The sequence below is a fragment of the Motacilla alba genome, chromosome 1, assembly GCF_015832195.1.
Source record: "Motacilla alba alba isolate MOTALB_02 chromosome 1, Motacilla_alba_V1.0_pri, whole genome shotgun sequence".
NCBI lineage: Eukaryota > Metazoa > Chordata > Aves > Passeriformes > Motacillidae > Motacilla > Motacilla alba.
In genome coordinates, this window is record NC_052016.1 from 41,431,295 (window position 1) to 41,454,057 (window position 22,763).

The window sequence follows — 22,763 nt, forward strand, 5'->3', positions numbered from 1 at the left end:
CTTATTTTAAATAGCTAACTCCTAGTCAAATAATATTCTGCTCTGAAAGCCTTTGATATGCTAATAGAGCAATATAATATCAGACTTGACTTCAGATTAATATACAGTAATTACTTACAAACAGGTGAGGCTCTTTCAGTTTTAGTGCCCCTGTTTACAGATCAAAGACCTGGCTTAGCCCTCACATCAAAGATATGATTTAACCTTTTGAGTTTCATCACAGGGAAAAGACCTGAGTTACAATTACAATAATTGTTAATTGTCAATTTATAAAAGCATGATCAACTAGTCAGATAGCAACTCTGTCAATTCGAAGCAGCAACAAGCATAAAACCTGACCCACAACTATGAAGATATAGGCTGGATTCTTAGTAGACCTACCCATAAGCTCCACCATGGGTGGTAGATAAATTCTCTGACTTGTATCATAAAGAGTACATAATCCTGATATAAAGAATTCCCACTTCAGAGAAAAAAACTTTCTATGACAATGCTGTCAGAACATTATCTAGCATGTATTGTTTTAGAGTATGTTCTTCAACCATTTTATGGATACACATTATTACGTTAATAATTTGCATAGGAATAAGTGGGATTACTCTTGTGAATAATATTGCACTATGTATAATTGCAAGATCAGAGATTAATTCATCTTTAATAAGAGTAATTAAGTAAATAAAAAATTTGAGAACATGTATTATGCTCTATATATATTAACAAGTCTTCAGTTAGGAGTAAATTGTGTTGAGAAACAATTCGCCTTGCTTCTCCATCAATGTATCACTTAAAGTATGCAGCACCTATATTTATATATTTATATTGCATATAGTTATACAGGAAAACCATATCAGTTCTATTGTTCAGTCAGGTCTCAAAGGCTTTAAAGAAAAAAAAACTCAATAAATGATGAGTAAAATTATTAATTTTAATTACTCTTTAAATACATTGAAAAAAACATTATTCCAGATAAAAACCTATTACCACAATCATGAACAACAAACATAGTTATAATGAATTTACTACTCTCTTATAAGTCTCTAGCTTACAAACTGGGACATTTTATTCTATCTTTTATGCCCTGTTCTTTACATCCACATATGTGGATATATGACAATGATATGTGAGTTTTGCAGATTATTTCTGCATAGAATAAATGCTGTAGAGTACACAAAGCATCTTTTGCCTCCTTCCCCATCAGTCAGCAATATCAGCAATATCAGTCAGCAAAATTGTAAGAGTATAATTTCCCAGGGAATTTGTTGTTTGGGATCCCTATTTTGAGGCACTTAACTCAAGCTACCAATATCACAACTGATCTATGTCAATAAACCTATCTAATGGAGATAGGAGCCTAGTGGCAAAATCTCTTTAAGAGCAGTGCTATCTCTCACCACACGCTGCCTGGTGACGCCCACCTCTTCCATTTGCTTTTCATGTCTTTACCATTTTCATCTCTTACTGTCTTCTGTATCTTTACAACAATTTAATCCTGATGCCAGACTCCTTCCAGATGATGATTTTTAACTCTCTTAACTAGAGAGATTTTTAACTAGATTTTTAACTCTCAAGACTAGGGGTGGAACTAGATGACCTTTAAGGTCCCTTCCAACCTGACCCATTCTGTGATTCTATGACAATGAACAGTTGCATTGCTTTGGGTATGAAGACAAATCTCTGTACACTCCTCTGTTTTCTCCTGCCTGACACTCTGAGCCAGTTGTAGTGAAGTTGTTTGGTCTTTTTTTTTTTTTAATCAACTTAACATACTGAGGTCCTGATCAATTACTAAGGCCTTGATACACTAACAATCTAATTGCAATGCATTTTAGTAACAGTTCTAACATTTGTAGCAATTAGAGAGCTCAGCTTTATTTTCAAAGCTTAAGGACAAAATTCTATTTCCACCACAGTTAGTACCTCTGGATATCATATAAAAGAGCTATTTTCTTTATCCAAGTCATCCTCTTTACTTGCTTTGGGAATATTTTACAAATACTATGAGCATTTTTTCACAGTCATATTGTTTTGCAAAAGATATCATTTGTTGGCAAGGAAACGGCCCGCAAAAGGGCTTTTCTTGCCCAGGACAAATATTTCTCATTTATTATTACTTTGCCCTAGAAATATATAGTAAATAACATGTCCAAGTAATCTTGGCAAGGCATCATTTTTGCCTTTGTCATTCATCAAGGAACTAGAAAACCAGTACAACTTTCCGTTCAGCTTGTGTCAAAGACATTGGCACTACTATAGAAGATACCAGCCACTATTTGTTGCTCTGACATTCAGGGTAATAACATTGGTTGCAATGAACTCATTTTGTATGGCCATATTATCCTCTGTATGCACTTTACTCGGAAGCTTTGTGCAATAATATTTGTCATATTCCCCATTTCTGGCTGCAGTTAATATCCATGAACAAGAAAAACACTGTGACTTAAACTCAGCAAGTCAGAAAAGACAACAACATTACTTTGGTTTATATTTCTCGGTAGAAGAATTCCTCTTACTCCTCCAAAACCTTCTAGATGAAATTCCATCTGCTATTCAAAAAAAAAACAAAAAACAAAATCCCAGACTCTCAGTGGGATTCAATGGGATTTTCAGGTCTTGAGACACAGATCTGGTGTCCAGAGTATCAAGGTTCAAAATGGCACTTTCCGGTAATCTATTGGAATTTTTGTGCATAATCTGCATAAAACAATTAGTAAGGTTCAGATTGGAGTTTATGTCTGCATTCTAGGACAAGTGTTTAAACACCAATTTGAAGTCCTTTTCTAACATCAGGTTGTCTACCCTGCCCTGCCAAAGCATGTACCAAATCATTGAAAACTGATGTAGAACTGAAAACATAGTGATAATTTCAGATAACACAATGCAGAAAACCATGATTACGTCAAGATTCTTTACCAAAATGTCAATACGAATTCACCACCAACAAATCAAGAGCTGGAGCAACACTTTTTGTGTAAGGACCAACTGAATTCCTGGTCACACATGTCTGTGCTATAACAAGCCCTCTGAAGTAGTTCTAAATTGTTTCGCATGCTTTCCAGGAGAGTACAAGGATTAATCCCCTATGTAACTTTTAATTCTTAGATCAGATCAGCAATTTTGCTATAGGCTGAGCTGAAATCCTGAGAGACATTCATCTCCTCTATGTCTTATACATCTCCCATGCAAGCCCTGGTAAATGCCCCTCAAAAAAAAAATTAAGAAAAGTTGGATTTTATTCACACCTATTTTAGCCCTCCTCCTTCCAAAGACAAACACAATCACATAGACTGGAAATAACTCTTTAGTTGTACCAACTTTGTAGGCAAGAAAAAACATAATTACTTGTCAATGAGTATAAAATACAGGCAAAACTTCTTTCCATAAAGTTGAGAATTTCACAAAAGAAATGCCAACTGCTCCTCGAGGACCAGCTGTAGGATGATTTCTTGGCAGTAAGGGGATTAGAGACATGACACATAGATTAGCTGGAATAAGAAATCATCCACTGTGCTAGAGGAAACAATGAAATTAAGTACGAGCTTTGCCGTGCTCCCCTGGTCCAGTTTTGTTTAATGCAATACATTTATGGTTTTAGTGCTTATTTTCTTGTCCAGTTGAACTGAAATGGGGACTCTATCAGGAACATGCTAATAATGCTGTCTTCTAACTAATGCACACATATAAAAGGTAATCAAATTTGACAGATTTAGCAATTTAGTGGATGATCATAAAAATAACCAGACTTTCTTCATAAGCCTCTTAAGCTGTTAACCACCAAAATTTCATACCCTAATGAGACTTCAGAATAAGAATATTTATGGTTATTTGAGAACAACACATATAATAAATTTTACTTCCAGAATTTTTACAGTTTATTTATTTATTTCTTGAAATATTCTACAGGACAGGATAACAATATCCAAAATATAAAAAAAAACTTCAAGGCCCTACTGGATTGGGATGTGTGAAGTCTAGTTTATAGTTTTAGGTTACAGCATCTGTCATTTGTGTTCGTCACATGGAGTTTACATAAAATGCAAAACCCATCAATGTAAAGAACCATTCACAGTGGGAAAAGGTATTATCATCCCATCAAGTGTGAAAACTGCCTCCATCATAACACATGATAGCCCCAATGAGCCATCAAGGAGACGGCAATTTTTGGAAGGATCCAAACCTAAATCAATTGCTCAGTGATTAATACCACTTAACTTATATACTTGTCTCTCAACTGAATGTGAACCAGCTTATCTTCCTATGTCTGTTTTTAAGCCAACTCTACCCAGAGCTATAGTACCCAAGGTAGAAACAACTCTGTTCACTCCTAATCTATGTCCATCATTTTTTGCGCAGGTCTGCAGCCCTGAGGAAAATAAATGAAACTTTCTTGTGAGCTACACAGTACTATATATGTACTGTATAAGCACTTTGACAACACAAATGCAAGGTCATTTGACTTAACTCAAGAGGCTTAATTAAACTTTAAATTGGAATGATACAAGATGCATGTAGATATCTATATTGCTGCCACATATGGAATTCCATGAGACTTACCACTTTTTCAATGAAATGCAAAAGATTGGATTATATCCTAAACCTCATGAGAGGGCAGGGAAAGGAGAGATGAAAAAGACTGTTCTGCTTCTTTCCACGTATGAGTGCAACACATTGCTAATAATTTTTATTTTTTTAAAATTCCAGCAATTGAAAGAACCAGAAGATTTCCTTCCATGTTTCCAGTTTCTTGGGTGACCTTCATTAATTTCAGACCCCCTCAGTTTCTCCTCAGTTTCACCTCTGTTTTCATCTGTAAAGATAACATTAAATTACTTTCTTCATGGAAGACTTTATAGCAGATAGCAACAATTATACAAAAAGTGGAAGAAACCCGACAATTACTATTAGCAGAGCCATTTTGCTATTTTCATTTTTGGCTCCCTTTGCCTTCACTGCTTCTGTCACTGTTTTCTGTTTTCCTGATCAGAATGAAGCTATGCAGCACAGGAAGAAATCTTCCTTCAACAGCTGCGTTTTGTGATTTTGCAGTTTTTCATTTCTTTGTTCACTAGCACAAAATCTTTCTGATGGAAATCAAGTCCAGACTCTTCCTCCTAGACAAGATAATTCTGTAATGAATTTTTATAGTGTCTTTGTATGACATTTTTGCCTGGGAGAGAGTTAATTTTCTCCAGAATAGCTGGCATGCAGTTTGGATTTTTGTTGGAAACAGTGTTGATACACTCCGGGATGGGTTTGTTATTGCTGAGCAGTGCTTACGCTGAAAAGAGAGCTAAGGCCTTTTCTGCTCCTCCCCCACCCAGCAGTGAGGGGGCTGGGGGTGCACAAGGACTTAGGAGAGGACACAGCCAGACAGCTGACCCCAAATGACGCAAGAGGTATTCCAGACCATACAGCATCATGCTCAGCATATAAAACTGAAGAGAGAAGAAGAAAGGGGGAGAGGGAAGACATTCAGAACAATGGTGTTTGTCCTCCCAAGACACCATTATATGTGATGGAGCCCTGATTTCCTGGGGATGGCTGAAGAGTTTTCTGCCTGTAGGAAGGGGTGAATTATTCCTTGTTTTTACACAATTTTTTGCATACACAGCTTTTAAACTGTCTTTATCTCAACCCACAAGTTTTCTCACCTTCACTCTTCCAATTCTCTCCCCTGTCCCACCAGGGGGAACTGAGGGAGCAGCTGTATGGGGATTACTTGCCAGCTGCAGTTAAACAAAGATACTTGGTTATGCAAGAAATGTGGGCTTGAAAAGACCTGCCATTGGGTGGATTGAATTGACTGGAAGATAGTCTAAATATGTCATGCAGGTTAGGCCAAACAGTGTCAATGATAGAGGAAGAGCAAAAGATTTAGCATCTGAGAAATTGCAAGTTTTTTCCTGGATAGAGAAGTGGATCATTCAGCACTATTTATATTTTAGGCAACAAACATTTTTCTCCAACACAACTGAGTAGTGTTCATCACACATTTATGGTTATACTATGCTGGGACATACACATATATTTTTCATGCTGCATGCTCTGACTGACTGGCAATACCCTGAAGTATCAGCATACAACCAGTTTTATAATATTCTAGATTGAAACTAACCACAAATGGAAAACTAGACAGGCCAGCAAAAGAAAAACTCATGGATTGATGCTGGCATAGGTTCTGTTCTCATAAAGGTTACCACTTTCAGAGGACACAACCTCAGAGCATCCCTTGGGCAGAATGCAGTAAGAAATGTTATGGCAGTATAGAAAAGCCATATTTATGCCAAAACACACTTATAGCTCAGAAAAATGCCCCTGAGCCTTCAGAGTTAACTCAAAACCTTATTGCCAAGCAGAAAGCAGACACAACAGGGAGTATTCTTACTGCGTCATGTCAGGTTCCTAGAGTTGTCAGGGAAGGTTATACTCCCTATGAAGTTCTCTGAATTATGCTATGAAGGACAGTACTGCTGGCTCAAGAGGGATCATGGAGTTACTTCTTGGGCATTTTGCTAGAATGACAATGTGCATTGGAATCAGTATGCATGAAATGGATGCCAAGACAGCTGCAGGCATTTCACTTTTATTCACATTGCAGAGGTATTGAAGCAAAATGTCTGTGGAGATTCACCACCCAGCAAAAGAAACCAAGACAACTGTGGGACAATAAACTCAGTCACAGAACAGGGGGACAATGACAGAACCATCTGTATAGCTGAGGGACGGCTGGTATCTTCTCCCAGTCACTTTGTTTCCCAAAGCTGACTCTAATGTATGGAGGAAAAAGTAAGTTTTGAGTCCTCAGGTTTGCCCCAGAAGGAGACAAGACTGCTGAGATGGCTAGTTGTGCAGTCCACTACCACAGACTGATGCCAAAAAAGAGTAAATAACAGAGGAAAGATTACTTACAGTCACTATGAACTCTCTCTAGAAGTCTGCATGAGAATCACTTATGAATCACTTATGAAAATATGGGAAATCAAGAAGGCAGAGTCTTAAGGAGAAGGTAGCTCTAACAGGGAAAGTAACATTTCCAGATGCAGAAGCACTGCTAATTCAGATGCTCATCTCCTCTTTTAGTTTTACTGCAACACATGTGGTGATATTATTAAATTAGTATCAAAGCTGGAAGATTATTTGGTCAATAATCATGTGCTTCTTTTCATTATATAGTGATCTTTCCTGTGATGGATTTTATTCTTTGTTGTAGTTATAAAAATAATTTGAAAGGTATCACTCTTGTCTTCCTTTAATCACACACCATTTTTTGTTCTTTGTTTTTCTCTGGACTCAAATTTCATAAGAGCAAAAGCAGAAAAGTGATATCAGGGCAAAGTTGATAGAGACTTGGGTCCTTTCTTAGCAAAATTTTCTTTTGCAAGGATTAAAAACAGCAGAGTTGTTTTCATGTCCTGCTTTTCTGATAAAATTCAAGACTAGGTTTTTTGAAAGCTTTTTGGGTTTATATGGGTTTTTGTTTGTTTGGGTTTTTTGTGGGGGAGGTTGGTGGGTTTTGTTTTGGTTGGTTGGTTGGTTGGATTTGATGCTGTGTTATCAGTTTAAAGAATTTAGTTGGTTATGGTATAAATTCATAATAACCTGGATAGTTAACATTTTAAATAGATGTGGCAGACCAAGGATAGGAGAAAAGTTACCACAGAGGTGAAAGGTGTTGTTCCAAGTGATATATAAGGTCCGTGTTTGAGCTAGAAATAGAACTCAGATTAAGGGAAAGACCATGGGATGACAGAGCCTATAACCTTCTTCTCCCTATCACTAGAACTGTTGGACTTAACATACCGCAGCAGCTTTCCAGCTTCCTCTCATTCGAAATTCAAATTGAAACCAAGGTCTCAAACCCCTCAAATCTGCCTCCCACTACACATTATTTCTAATGTGTCAGCCCACACCAGTGATAAAATTACATAAAAATAAGATAAATCACAGAATTGCAAGTCTGTAAAAACAGCTAGGTTTACAGTCTAAATATTGATTGTTCCATTTCTGTAATGCTTTGCCTGCATGGGAATGTCATGAATGTATTATGGAGGATACTTGGGTCAGAATGTTGTATTAAGGCATTTGGACTGCACCTTGGTCGTAGCTTGAGAAAACTCCACAGCAGTGACACTGCTGCACACGTACCCTAAATAACAGCACTGAGATGTGCTTGAAATTAAGAGTGACAGAATAATTTACTAGCAATGTGGGATACGATTAACTGTAATGAGATGACACTGACCAAAATGAAATTCTAAATTGAATGATTTCCTAGTAACAACAAGACTATTGGGATGCAGGACTAACCCTCTATGTGAAATGCTTTATTTTTTCAGTCATTTATTTCAATGCAATCATCTGAATGAAAGTTGGGGTTGGACCAGAGATTGTAAAAGGAGAGTTTGCTGGTATGCACAGGAGAGAGACTGAATGTCTTAATACGTTGTTTAACAAATAACCAGCATGTGTTCAAAAATACGGTGCCTTCTTATTATCCAGCCATAGAATTCACAAAGTGCAAGTGGCACCAGGCAGTATTAAGAGATTAATAGGATGTAAATGAGAAAAATGAACAAATGCAAAAACAGTTCCCATAGAGAGAACCCAAGCATTGCAACCAAATCTTATTTTGAAAATGGATCCTCAATAGCAATGAACATGAGGTAAATGGAGTGACTAGGTTGGTTGCATCTGCAAAAATGGTGAAATTCCCGGGAGAGTGATGAGGGGTGTCCAGTGGCTCTTATGGATGGCAGTATGAGACTTCAAAGAGATAACTGTAGGTCTGTTCTGATCCAGAACTCAATGCAAATGAAGGAAATTCAAACTCCAGCATCTACATGCAAATTTGGAAACATTAGGAATTCTCTATTAATTGACAGGATGGGATGTGGGATGTTTGACCCTATATGACTGGAGAGATTCCTGAGAGGAAGATTTCACCCTGCAGAAATACATCTTAATAGTAAGGACAGCAAAACTGTCTGGGAAAAAGCTCCCAGCAATGACAATCACTGGTTCAGAACAAATATGCTCAAATAAAAGGTCGAGGACAAAGTAACAAGCGAAAGCAGACTGACCAAGAGGACCAATGCCCCGTTTATGTATAGAGGGATGAAATACAAAGGCAGAAAGAAAGTATTCACAAAAAGAGCAGCCATGGAAGGGAATGAACAAAACAAGTAGAATATGTTGCAGTTCAAAATGAAAAGTTTCCGGGGAAAGAGAAGGAAGGTCAGTGTATGGATGAAGAGCTTGCTTTTATGGGATAAGATGGATGCTGAGACTGATTCACAGAAGATATTAGAACTGAGAGCAGCATCACAGGTGGACATGCAGAAAAATTTGTTAAGAGAAATCTGGCTCAATGTTAATAACCTGATGAAAAGTTTTCTAAGAAAACAGAAAGAGTCTTTTTTTCTTCCCTTTTTTCTTTTAAAGGATGATGATGAAATGAAAGCTTATTCACAGTATCTGAAGGACAACAATTCAAATATTCCTGTTCATCTTCTTTTCATGCAAAGAAGCTGATCTTTCTACTTTGTAATCTTAATGATCATTAAGGGTTGTAGTATCTGAATTTAAAAGGCTAGACCAAAAGTTTTTTTTCTGGAAAACTAGAGAACAAATGGAAGAGCAAGTCTGAAAAAGCAGGAAAACCTATGAAGAGGTATTTCTGTTTTGCAAAGATGCTTAAAAAAATTAAAAGTAAATAAAACATTTGATCCCAGAATGTGATGTGCTTCCCTTAAATAGAAAAATATTTAGAGTAGCATCCAAGCATCACTTGCTACATTTCCTATTTGTTAAATTGGAAAAGCAAACCATTTTACTGTCAAGGAATAAGTGCAAAAAGGAAGAGAGAACAAAGACTGATGAAAGCATTTATTGATGAAACCGGTTCAGCTTAAACTAAAAATGTCAGTACTCTATGTTAATTAAATACTTTAAAGTGATTTGTTTTTAAAGACAATATTAATTAGAGAACCCTCATGAGAGAAGACACTGAGAGTTGTATGTCAAGTGACAGAGTTTTTTACCATAGAGCAGATTCTCAGATCTCACTGACACAATGAACCCAAGACAAAACATTCTCCAGACAAAACTTACTCCCTGGGTCTTATTAAAATAAGCAATGCAATTTCTCAAATTACATATGCAATATTGCAGGAGTGGGAAGACTAGAAATGTAGAGAAAGAAAACGCCACATAAATTCTCCAAGCCCTTCAGCCTGGTTTTCCATCTGCTGCAAGCAACCTGCTTCTGTAGGCTCCTGCTCTCTATGTGACCTCTAGTTACAGCTCCTTCTCCTGCTTTCCTTTTTGTCTTTTCCTATATTACCTAATCTTATGTGATCTGTAATCAGTTGTAATCTGCAGCTTTTGTAAATATAAGATGATTTCCAAAAAAGGACAATGGTACCTGCTGCTTCACAGCTTTTCCCAAACAGACATTTTTTGCTCCCAGTGATGGTAGCTTTGGTTTCTTATATGATTAGACAAAATCTTAAAAGAGTGAGCTTTATGTTTATTTATATATGGTCATAGAATCATAGAAAGTTTTGGTTGGAACGAACCTTAAAAATCATCAAGTCCCACTCTCCCTGAGATGGGCAGGGATACCTTCTCTTAGATCAAGTTTTTCAGATTCCTATCCTAGCAAGTGGCCTTGAACACTTCCAGGGATATAGATATATATCTGACATCTTGAGCTGAGTAGATGGTGAAGACGAGATTTTGTATTGTGGCTGTCCTTAGTGAGTAGTTTACAAACCTCTTTTGGTGTTTTGGCTTGTCTACTACTGGAAGCACACCTTTCTTACAAAACATTTTGGAAATTGCTTTTGGATCATGAAATCTTATTTGTCTTGAAAATTCCACTGCACATAACACAAAAATTCATACTCACCTATGCTTTTTTTCTTTCATAGCATTTTTTTTTTTTGCTAACTTATTTTAGTATTCTTTCTCTTTTTTTTTTTTTATTTTTTTCAGGACAGAGGAAAGGGTGTCCTATGGTACTATTGATACCTGCCATCAGCAATCTTTCTTGTCATTCTCAAGAATGTCCTTTTGGTGATAAATTGTGTATTTCTTGTCCTTGGACTTATAAATTTATTTTTATCCTTTGAAACACCAATACAACTGAATTTTAGTTCATAGGAGAAAACACCATCCACCCTTAGTTTGATGCCTCCAATGAAATTTCATGAAAATGAGATCACCCAGATTCAATTCAGATGCAATCTTCTGGTGCCTAGGCATACTTCAATTTCCTTATATTTAGAAGGTCATTCTTTCCACATCAATGAGTCAGCACATGTTAACAATTCAATCACTCTTGATCCTCCTTTCCATCTCTGGAAAGGCATTAATTTAAATAATTTTTGAATTAGCATGGGAAGACAGCTTAATGGGATGAAAATTTTATACTCCCACTCCTCCTGAAAACACAAAGCTAGATCTTTAGATCTGGATCTTCCAAGATGTTTATTCCTACATATGACTACTGAAGATAATTTGAAGTTTTAGCTTAACCAACTCTTAAAACCTTCAGTGTTTCTTCCAGAGGAATGGAGATGCCTAAATGGGATACAAGTACTTAAGAGTCCTCTGAAACTTGGAATTTAAACTCTGTTTCTAACTTACCCATCTATAAAATGGGCATAGTATTGCAGCATTATAATATGCTTAGCTAGAAAATTCAATAAATAGGGTACAGCATTCAATAAATATATGGTAGGTACAGCATTCAATAAATAAACTGCAGTGAAACTCACACAGAGCATTTAAATAGGCTTCAGCTAATTTAAGTGAACTTGGGAATACCTTTCATCACCTATGAATGGACTTTGAGTTTGTATTCCTACCAAAGCCCTAAATTTGTTTATTGCCACTAACCTACAATTTGCTAATCAGCTAATCAAGTGATATGTGTTATCTAGCACTTCGTTTGTACTTTTCGGACTACTTTCTTTACATGAAAAAAAGGCTCTTCCCTGGAACCAAACCAGGTACTATAAATTTTCAAAAGGTATTTTTTTTACTCTGAGATTTTAGGGGAATTTTCTGTAACAGAAAGATAAACAGTCAAATCTCACTAGTGAGAGAAAGAAAAAAAAAAAAAGAAAAAGAGGAAGAGACAAGACCTGAGCTGGAGATGGATCAGACCTGAGGCCTTTTTCTGAGGTTTTATGTTTCAGTATTTTTTTCCACAAATCTTAGAAATTATGCACTGTTTGTTTTGAGATCAGATTTAATCAAGACATAATTGCATCTTCAAAAAGAGTTCAATAATGATTGAACTGGCAGACCTTAAACATGATGAAGACAGGTGTCACTGAAATACATTTTCAATGGATGGAACTTGTCACAATTGTTTTCCAGCATCCCCTTTTATTTGCATATATATTTACTGCATCCTATTTTTCATAGTGTTTCATAGGTCTAATTTCACACTTGCTTCCATCAGCTTTGTGCCCTGCTTGTAATTTGAAGTTCCAGTAAACTCTTTTTTCTACTTCCTTCCTTGAGTACCAATAAAACTTCCATCTGTGTTAAAAAATTAATATTGATGTGCAGATTGAGTACAAAAATATACCTAGACCAGCTTCAAACAACTCCTGATGATTTCATTAAATCTTTTTAATAGCCACTGTCAGTGGGAACTCTGTGTTCTCAGAGAAAATTACTTGTTCTATTTCTTCAGAATCAGTATTTGATTTTTAAAGCAAAACAGCCCCAAGCTAAAATAATACACAATTATTTTGCCCACAGTCAAATTGAGATTTGTCAACTAAAATCCTTTATGGGATATGCAGTGGATGTAGTGTGTTTTACTTGGATACAAAAAATTACACTTTGTAGTTTAGTTTTACTGATTGCCCTATTACAAAATGCTGGTATATTAACTGGTTTAGTTATTGCTTTAACAGTTTTATTTCAGAGTAGGAAAAAGATTATACTGGTCCAAAGACTTTTATGGTGCTTCTTTCTTTAGCTTCTTAGGAATACTAACTGAAATGTGATTACATGCTGGGCCAGCATAAAATGTAACATGGAAAACTCTCATGATTTATTTAGGGTATTTCCCACAATCTGTGAATTTCATCAGGACATAAATTCAGATTGCTTCCTCTCCATTTCAAATTTGGAAATACATGTAATAGATTCTAGTAGAGAATTAAATATGTCAGACTGTAGAACAGGTAGCAAATTCATAAAGCTCCCTCAAAAGGTTTCAGAGTAACAAAAATCCATTGTTTTCCTCACTAGTTCTGGGGAAAATCTCTCTCAGCTAGGACTTTATACGTGTGTTATCATGAGATGAAATAGAGTGTGGATTTGTTATGTACAGCAGTTGCTCTGTGAGTAGCAGTTTCCTGCAAGCACAATTTTATCCTGCAATAAGCTATCATCACTTGCCCTGCAGAGAAAGTAAGAGCCTTTTCAGAATCATTGCACTGGCTTTCTCCATGGCATCTTGTTTGCATTGACATACAATTCAAATCAATAAGCAATTTTTTTTTTTTTTTTTTACTTTTTTCTACTGATTTCATTTCAGACAACCTCTTTCACTGCAATAAAGCTAGTTTGGTGAACATCTCTCTTTCTTTTAACTGACTGATCACAGGTTTAACACCAAGCATGTGTTTAAGGTCTTGCTGAGTGATGAAATGCTAAAAGTAAGGTTCATTAGAAATAATTTTATTTATCTAAGTTGGGCATTCTGTTTAAACAAGTCAACAAGTATGCTTGTATCATCAGTAGACACACAAGATCCCATAACAGGTCATACCAAAAGTGCATCTATCTTAGTATTTTAGCTTTGCAATGCTTACTGCCGAGCAACATGAATAGAAAGGACTTGTAGCAATATTTCCCAAATATATTATCACCCCTTCCAACCCATTCTAGCTCACTGACTTGTATCTCTGTTTTTATACTCTGCACAGGGTTTTCTTCCAGGAATCTTTCTAGTAAATCCTTGATCCCATGTAATCTTTTAGCATCCTAAATGTAACACAGGATAGTTTCTCTGCACAGCCATCTCTTGTGAAGAATCAAAATCTAAATATCACAGAGGCCAAAGATTCAATAAGGCATATCTTTTCCACCTATCTTTTTCTGGTATTTTTAGCTTTTGTATTCAGTGAAAGACACTCTGTGTGTCCATCCAACATGTTTCACTCTACTACCAGTGGAAGACACTGCACCTACATTCAACATCTGCTTTGTCCTTTTCTGAATTTTTCCCAGTTCTTTGGTATATATTTTGAAATGAAAGCAAAACTATGAACAAGATAGAGATGAACAGTGGATTCAGACAGTGAATAGCTGAACCATCTGTCTGGCAAGACATTATCTCAGTTATTGTGTTTCCAAACCACATGATACGATCTGATCTATCTTTTGACAACACTCTATCATAATATAAGTAAGAATAATAAGATGTAACAGGGTTCTGATGTAACACACCCCAAATAGGGTTCTCAGAAACTGAAATTAAATTTTTATGTATGTATGACAATATTAGATAGCTATATTTTGAAAGGAACCTCCATTTTACTTAACATATGTTACAAATGGTTGGGCCATGTTTATGAACACAACTTTTACCAGTTTCAAAGGATTATTTTAAAGTGTTTCTCCTAGTGAAAGGATTATCTTTGTTTCTTGTTCTCAAGTATGCAAGTGGCTGATAACTCTCTGTCAGGATTGCAAAGGAGCTTTTCAGTCACCTGTCCAGTACAGGACCTGGTTATTCCCTAGGGCTCTCCATGGAAGTATGATAAAAGCACAACTATCAATATATTGTTGATAGTTTATAGATTCCAAGGGTAAGACTGAAAAGTTTTCAGATTAAACACAAAGAATTGGCATTGTGTGTGTGCATGAGCACCTCTGGTTTCTCTTAGACACATTATCTGTAAGGTTTGCTCATGAATTGAGGCAGTAATAAGCAGAGAGCTGTCACACAAGACCATCCAGCTCGTTCAGGAGAATTTAACAGTCGTCTCTAATGAAACAAAATGCTTAATCTGATCAGAAATTTTTGCATTATTAAGATATGACAATCTGAAATATATGTATACCAAGAAATATGGCAGCTATAATAAAACTCTAAATGACATATCAGAATGGACAAAAATTTGCATTGAAATCTTGATAAATTATGGCCAAGAATGTCTGCATCATTTATGAGGGCTGGTCAAGAGAAGTTTTAAACTGCTTTTTCTGCATTTTAGCAAGGAAAAACACATGGCTTTTGAAACACTGAAGGGTAAATTATTAAAACAGAAAAAATCTCATTAAATCATAGCATACAATCATAGAGAATTTGAAAGTGTCCCTCTTTCAGTTTTGGAAAACAGTCGTAACTACAGATACTCTACAAGAAGATAGTACAGACACACAAATTGTACACATGTATCCCTCCACAGCAGATTGCTTTTCTTTAACTTTGATTGCTGATGGAACTTATTTTGTATGAAATTTGTGTGTCATTCTTCAGCAGCAATAAGGTTGTTGAAAAGTTGCAAGGGTTAATTTCAGCAGCACTAATACCTGGGGAGGATATTTATTGTGCAGTTGCCAATGTTTTATTGTCTAGTGATATTGAAAAAAACTTATTATTTAGGCAGCCAAGAGAGCTCCTTCATTGCCTTGGGAACAAAAAAAAGCTTCTCATATTTCATAACAAATATCATAAGTGTTCCACATTTTATCACTGCGTTATACACGAGGGAACATTCTGCTCTAAGCTATCACATCTGTCTCACATGTTGGCTGTCCTTACACAGCAGGATGAATTCATCTGCAGGAGAATGTTATTTCTACCCTGAGATTTTCAAGTCTTACTTCAGGAACCTGCTGCAACCCTGAGTGATGGTTTTTTTACAAGATCGTGTGACATATTTGAAAAAGGAGGGAGAGCTAAAACGTTCCTCTGGATGGGAGTAAACACTGAAGGTTTCATGTCCAAACAATAACATCTATTCACAATAAAATCTTTTCCTGGATTTCAAAGATGTAATGTGAAAGACCAATTTAAAAAAAAATGGTTTTTATTGACTGAATCATGCTAATTCTACAATTACAGACGAGCATGCATTTTATGAGGCTCATGAGTTCTTGGGAAGTTATATATTTATTAGCAAGCCAAAGAGAATGTCATATATTTTCCCAATATGGCCATGTTCTTTCCAACAGAATAATATAATATTTTCTAAGATTTCCCTGAGAATCAGAATTCAAGTATGGAAACTCATTTTATTTATTTAATGAATGGAAGGTAATTTCAGAAATTAGTAAAAAAATGTTTTCTAGATAAAGAGGAAAGATAATGTAATACTTCAGTGTTAATAATGGATGACTGGAAAAAATAAGTATCTCTAAAATTACAAAGAACTGATTCACAAGAAAGTGTGGAGCCACTAACTAGAACTGTCTTTTTTAAAACTGAGCTGAATAAAGAGGAAACTGGATGAAGGCTCCTCAGCCAATATACATAATTTGTGAACTTCAAGAACTCATTAAACAATATGCTTTCATTAGCTTCTTGCTAATCCAAAGTGTCATTTTAAATAAGAAAACTCTAAATTTGGAGGAAAAAACCCCAATTCTCTCTATGAGCACTCAAAGCTGTTTTTAAAATGAAACAAACTGCTGAAATAAAAATAATTCTAAATTTAAAAAAAAACAGTTTAGGAGTGTAAAATAAGTAAACTTAATGAACACAAAGATAAAAACTTTTATTCTTTCAGACATTACTATACAGCTTGCAAATCATCAGAAAATATAGTTTATAGTCCAGTTCCAGTCACTGAAGCCTCCTTCCCAGACAGGTACTGTACAAGGCACCTAATTTAACATACAGTGAATCTCAGTAACTCACAGACTTCAGGTGGGGCTTAAGTGTTAAACGGGAATCTGGGACAATTCACTGCAATAGTGAATGTAATACTGATGAAGCATGCCCATGCATTCATGGTTTGGCAGTTCATAATTTTGATTAATTTATCACATTATAACCTCGTTCCATCATTAGCACCAGGAAAGCAAGAAATTCAAAACTTTATTGACAAGTACTCAGTTCTAGGTCCATAGAAAATGGCCATGGTTGGATGTCTTACATGAACTTGCTCTACTAGAAGCAAATTGAAATTAAGAGCAAATGTTATTCCTTTGTCAGAAGCAATTATCTTCTAAGAATAGCTTTATATCAACTACAAATTCAGGGCTGCACCCTCTTTCAGGTATGTGACTCAGTATGATTTAGTGAACTCAGTCAATCAGGAAATAAGCACCATTTCATAGAAAAAAAGGGGGAAATTCATTACAGCTTTTTACTTCACAGATTGTTAAATCTACTTGTCATAGTCAGAATGCAAATCACTTGCTGCAAGTCCAAGTAGACATCTGGTAGATAAGTTCTTTCTTAGTATATATAAGTTTTCTTTTTTCTTTATCTCCCTATACCACCATCACCCCACCATTGCCACAATATTCTTTAAGTATGTTTGAGGAAAAAGTATTGCACACCACTGCAGTTTGACCTTGGCTGGAAGTCAGGTGCCTAAAAAAGCCATTTTATTATGCCCCTCCTCAGCTGGACACAGAACAGAGCATATAACAAAAGGCTCGTGGGTTGGGATGAGAAAAGGGAGAGATCACTCACCAATTACCACACTGGATAAAACAGACTCGACTTGGGGAAGTTAATGGAATTTTTTACCAGTCAAAATCAGAGAAGTAAACAAGATCTTTAAGATGCCTTCTCTGCACTCCTCCCTCTTTCCCAGGCTTAACTTTATTTCCTACTCTCTACCTTCTCTCTCCCATCAGTGGAGGGAGAGAGGGGAAGAGGGTTACAGCAAGTTCATGTTGTTTCTGCCACTGCTTCCTCCTCAGGGAGAGGAGTCTTATTTTAGGATATGCATCTATAGGTAAATGTGAAGGTTCAAATGCCAGGTAATTTTCTAAGAAAAGCCCCATTCTGTAGGACATTGCACAGTTTCCATCAAGAGACTAACCATGGCACAAGGAACTTAGATTTTAAATGTACAATACAGAGTTAAAGACAGAGTGATTTCCTTCTTACCTTTCAGTATAGCAGGAGTGGGTCAAAGAATAACATCTTCCAGGCTATCTGGAAGGCCATATTTTAATTGCTCCTATTCAATGGTTCTAAATACCTCTACCCCAGTACTAAAGATCATCCTTTCACTATTTTACTTCTATGGCGTTCATTGTTTATTACAGCAGAAAAGATTAAGAGCTTTCCTAGTGTTACCAGGGTGGCTTTTTGTCTGGATTGGTTTAGTTTATTTAAATGATGCTTACAGTACAAGAAAGAAACCATTTAGCCTGAAAACAAGAATCTTAGACAACATTTGTACAAGAGGGGACAGACTTAAATAACAAGAATGCTATCTCATATCCCTCTATTTATCTAGTATTTCACAGAATATGCAAAGGCATTATTGCAACGCAAATGAAAACTCTTGGAGTCACCAAGAGCCTTCAGTAATGGATAAGCATTATTGCTTTGTTGAAACCTCCAGGCAAGGTCAAAATTTAACATGAAAAGCAGACGTGAAAATCAACCTTTTTCCTCTCTCTCTCTAAGCAACAGACTAGAGGAAAACCATGCTAGCTAGGCACCTCAGCACTTTTTGCTCTACATTCAGCCATGTCTTTGGTCACCTTAGGACCTATGACTGAACTTGAAATCTAAAACAGCATTAAAGCAAGAATTTTCCCTTTTTAAAGAAGGCAATAGATAAGTTTGTCTGCAGGCAGTAGTGAAGTACAAAAGTACAAAATTATCTACCTGGCATCAGGGCCTCATTTATGTTTTTGCTTAACTTCTTTTTTAGACCTTTGCTTGTACTAAAAAATACCAAAAATATAACAGCTAAGCTACAGAAAAGCACCAAGATCTCTTCAATTTCTTATTTTCATATTTTTCTTTCAGGGAACTTTGATTTTTTTTTAATTTGAAAAAGTAAGTAATTCTTTCTGCCTTTCATAGTTGGATTATTTTAGCTATGCCATCTGAGATTTTTTTCCACAATCTTTAATTTACCTGTAGCAAAATTCAATTTTTTTTCATGAATCCCTGAGGATCTAGTGCTTTCTGTGTAACTTATCTAAATAAGATACATCAATCAGTATGGCATTACTAACTAGACTATGATCTTTTCCAAAAAAATTATTAGTGATCAGGGAGATCAAATGCTCTCTATCTCTTTGAGGGCATCCTCTCTTCTATTAGGAGTATCATTAGGTTTATTAAATGGCTTCTCCAAACTTTTGACGTGAAGAATGTCCTCCATTAAGAAAGGGTTAGAGTGTCCTTTATCAGAGAAGGCCTAGTCTTGCAGATTATATGATAAAAATTGCATGTGATCTGACTCTGTTGAGTGATCAAAACTTTCCTTGGATAAAGGCATTATTTTTTTTACAACTGTCCTATTATTTTAATAGGCAAATGTTAGAGGTTTTTTTTTCAGTTTTGTCTCAATGGAGATATGTTAATATAAAATCCACAGACACAAAGTGTCTCTGCTCCCAGAAAGTTTAGCAATAGTGCAGTTCCCTTTCAGAACATTTCCATGAAATTTCAGCAGAACTGATATTTGAACAGCAAAGTTTCATACTAAAGAAACAACTCAGCTTCTAATACATTTTCTATAGAAGTTGCTTTTCATGCTCTGGAAGGAAATCTATTTCTGAATTATTACCTAGTAATTTTCAAGTTTATCCTACTTGACATAAAATGTGTGATCATTTTGGAGAGCTCCTGGTCAGCACATGAAAATGCATTATACTACTCCACTCAAAATTATTTGCTCTGCTTCATAAGGGAAGGTCTCGCTCAGGCAGCAGGGAGTTAAACCACATTTCCAAACTCAAGGTGAACACTTGTGTGTTATCACACTAGCAACCTGACCCCCAAAACCACATTCTTTCAGGGACATTTATCCCAGTAACTTTTCAGATAGTCACTCTGGGCTCCTTCAGCAGAGGAGGAAAATCAAAATGTTTTAAAAACATGGTTCATGCAGACCATTTTGCACATTTCTGTTTGGGTAAATGAAAACACATCCTGCAAGTGCTCCTTTTTTTCTCTATTGACTGTAAAATAGTTCTACTGACTCCAGTTCTTGCAGGCTGAATTAACATCTAACAACAGATGCCTGTATTTTCCCAAAGGATTTACAGGAGGATCATCAACATTTTTTGCTTTATTATACAGTGTTTGTATGGTAGCAGGGCAGGTTTTGCAATGCCATTTGCATAAATTCATATCTCACATTCTCACTTGCAGACTTGTAATTTACAGAAAAGTCTTAGGAAATTCTCAACAGACAAATCCAGGCGAAGGCTTGATGGACACCACTGTTCAAATTTTAATAATTGTTGCTACAATTGCTACATATATTGCTGCTACATGCAATGTATTTCTAATATTGCTACATCAGACACATATAGCACAGTATCTATATTTGAAGTAATGTCACGGGAAAGAAGAAAGGAAAAGCAGAAAGCCAAATTAAAATCCCTCATCTATCTTAATGTAGTTAACTTATTAACATGGATATTTAAATAATTTTCTATGTAAACAGGGATAATAATTAAGTAGGTACAACAGAAGTAAAGCAGGAACCACATATCGATCTAAGCCTTAATTGTTGTTCTCTGTCAAAAATAAAGAAAATTTTTCATGATGACATGGAATAAGTGGTTAATATTAGGTGGAGGTCTCAGATTTCTCACAGAGACCAGTTGGTCATAAAGAAAGATGTGTTTTCCTTAAATTAAGCAGTCTTTTCATTTAACCCTGAATATTCCCCATCAAACCATACTAACCAAACTACTATTCCCCTATCAAACCATACTAGTTGTTGCTGAAATTGATTTCTGAATGCTGGAACCTTTTTTTGGCTTCTTTCTGGAATACCAAATTTCTTATTCTTCCACAAGTTAACAATAATTGGCTTTGAAACAATTGTACAAACAAGCACAGGCTATTGAAAAGAAGCATCTTAAATGCAAAAGTTCAGCAAAGAAGCATCGCCGATAATGGAAACAAGCACTGCAAGGGATTAAAAGCTGAAAGCACTTGAGAAAAAAGCAAATTAACTGGGCTTCTGGAGTGAACAGATGTGGTCTTTAGAGTTGAGAAGTATGATTTCCCCTTGTGTTATTCCCTAATGAAACAGAGAGGCAGGACAGTAGCTTACTACGTTTTCCATGTATTTTGCCTGAGGCTCACTTGCTTCTTTCTAGGGTTTGTACTGAAGATAAAGCCATACACAAGGAAAAAAAACCAACTTGTTCTGAGTATCCTTGACATGGTTAGGAGTAAAACTCAAGACAAATTGTTTTTGTTCAATCATTATGATTGATTAAAAATAAAATCTAATGGTTAGAGAGAAAGAGCATACAAAGGTGGACAATGACATTAACTCAGCAAAAATATTTTCACTGGCGGCTCGGCTGTAATATTGTCATCAAATTATTTCAACAGAAGGAGTTTAGCCAGCTCATCTTCTCTAATGCCCTATTGCAAAGGCTGTTCTGAAACCAAGGAGAAAAAGGTATGGAATATCTTAGGCTGGAGGCAGAGATTCTTTATATTATTGCCTTTGTTATTGCATTCAGATAAGCTTGCACAATTCAGTACGTAGTACAAGTTCAGACCTAAAAGTCATGTTAATCCCCAGATCTTACTAACCTTCAAGATGTTGAAGAGTAGCTAGGCATCAATACCAAGAATAAGAAGGAAAATATCTAAATATTAAGTTCTAAAGTAATTTTTCTAACTGGAATAATCTTATATGAGTGCTTTATTACTTGCTTGTAAGCTGGGTAAATTATGATCTGTGACTTTCTCTGTCATCTGTCCTTAATACAAGACACAATATTTGTCTTCTGGGGTAGGATCAGATTATCTATTGTAAATGCCTATCAATGAGAAAATCATCCTGGACTGCTTTGGCAGTCATTGCAGAGAAACTGACACATTTATCTTAAAAGTCTTTATATTCCATGTGTGAAATAAATCATCACTTTCACATTCTAAAGAAGGTAATTTTTAAATCTATATTGACTACAAAATTAATTGATCTGAACTTAGCTGAGAGAAGTCACCTTTGTGGTCCCCTCTCCAACTGCTGGCACTTGAATCTCCATCTACTCATGTGCCCATGACACAGGCAGTTTGTTACACAGAAAAGGAGTTAGAAAGGGATTTTAATGAGAATACAGGACAGACTATACTTACAGGCACAAGACATAGTCACATGCACACAATGACCAGCCCAGTTGTCCACACAACTCTCACCCTTTATCCCCATATCTGTTTTTCCATCATTTGTTCCTATCCCAAACACCTTGGTCCCTCATTTTCCACCTTTGGTTCATTTACACAAGCATTCCCTAGTAAGTAATCCTGAAATGTTCTTCCCACCACCACACAATGTGTCTCACCCCCCTGAGCAGTGACATCTCTCCTCCAGTCTTCTATCTTGTAATATAACAATAAGTATTTGCAAGAATGAGACCTAGAAGCACAAGATTTATCATCAAAATTTTGCAGATTTTACAGAAAGAACTGAAATTTCCTTACTGAAATGTAAGGACTGAATCACAAGCTAATACAAACCAAGCAGCTCTCATGTGGCCTTTATTGATTTCAGTGTATCATCCCCTTAAATGTGCCTTTTCACCAGCTTTACCACATCATGGAACTTTGA